Source organism: Crinia signifera, chromosome 11, assembly GCF_055691185.1.
Source record: "Crinia signifera chromosome 11, ASM5569118v1, whole genome shotgun sequence".
Classification (NCBI taxonomy): domain Eukaryota; kingdom Metazoa; phylum Chordata; class Amphibia; order Anura; family Myobatrachidae; genus Crinia; species Crinia signifera.
Genome location: NC_139227.1, coordinates 68,887,978 through 68,889,566, shown reverse-complemented (window position 1 = coordinate 68,889,566; position 1,589 = coordinate 68,887,978). Strand labels below are relative to the sequence as shown.

The 1,589-nt window shown below is 38.9% G+C and overlaps 1 pseudogene; it reads right to left on the bottom strand.

Annotated features, from left to right (window-relative positions):
- Positions 1-1,184: 1,184 nt before the first annotated feature.
- Positions 1,185-1,301, bottom strand: LOC146046564 (5S ribosomal RNA; annotated as a pseudogene).
- Positions 1,302-1,589: the final 288 nt, after the last annotated feature.

Sequence of the window (1,589 nt, the reverse complement as noted above, 5' to 3'; positions counted from 1 at the left end):
ATGTTATGCCAAGCTTTGTCTCCCTGTATTGTTCCTTTGTACGGCGCTGCGAAACACTTGTGGCGCCTTATAAATAAAATTATAATAATAATAATATGGAGATGTGCTATGGTCCATTTGATGAATAAGCCCATTCTGTTACAAGCAAACTAAGGGGCACATCTGACAATCTGGCAATTTCTGGTAACAGGGAGAAGTGTCACAGGCAAATTTTATTCAGAGACAAGTATAGATAAAGAATTAGGGGTTTATTCTAGTTCATTCTTTCTGACAAAATCCTTCTTAGATGGACAAAACCATGTGCACTGCAGGGGGGGCAGATGTAACATGTGCAGATAGAATTAGATTTGGGTGAGTTATTTTGTTTCTGTGCAGGGAAAATACTGACTGCTTTATTTTACACTGCAATATAGATCTCACTTTGAAGAAAAACCCCACCCAAATCTAATTCTCTCTGCACAAGTTACATCTGCCCCACCCGCAGTGCACATGGTTTTGTCCATCTAAGAAGGATTTTGTCAGAAAGAATGAACTAGAATAACCCCCTTAGTGAGGACCAACATTCGACCTATTATTAGAAAATTCGTATAGGGTACTAGGTTGGCGGTGCTCCCAAAGAGAGTTCAGCGAAAAGACTGAATTAGGATAAGTGTCTAAAGAGAGACGCAGGGAGAACAAAACGGGTTTTTGGGGCACACTTTAAGTAATAGATAAGTGAAAGAAATGTGAGAAAAATGGGTGAAGTAAAATCTAACATTTATTTATTAATACTTAAAAGACATACATGCACACGTCAATTTTAATACAAAAGATAAATTTATATGCAAAATTGCAAGCGAGATAACGCATCAAGTTTAAGGTGTAGTAATTGATTATAATAAATACAGAAAAGAGTTGTTACACAACGTCAGTCTGGTAGGCGAAAATGATTTGCAGGGAATTTACCAGCCACAGAACAATTTATAAGCAAGACAGAATAATGACATGCATAATCAATGTACCAATAAAGATTGATTATTTTGACTGAGTCTTGCTACGGACCCTCAATAGATAACATACAATATATTACCCCATATATAATTATATAGGTCACAGGTTAGGTTCTTTATAGTAAAGCAGAGTTTATAGATGAAGAAAGGGGGGAATGCTCTTCGTGTGCATTCGCTACTTCTGCTGTCTGGATGTTAATACAGCACTGGATATTCCCTGGTGGTCTCCCTAGAGGTACTGATCCAGCCAGTCACTGCTTAGCTGCTGAGTTCGGATGGGATCAGGCGGCACAGCGATGTATGGCAGTATATATCGACAGATAAGAGAGCCTCGAAATGTTACTAGGAGCCAGATGTCACTTCTGCTTTTCACCTGGTGTCACCCAGGTAAATGAGAGAGTGAGCGAGTCCAGGTGATAGATGGTAATAAGGTGGAAATAGGCAGGAGAGGAAGGAATAATGCACAGATAAACTGAATATATAAATTGAATATATAAATGTATGTGCCCACTGCTAGAATTTTCTGGTTTGTAGTTCCTGTACCAGTAATGGGAAATACTGTGCACCGTACTACATGCAGGGGTGAGTAGGGTCTTTATG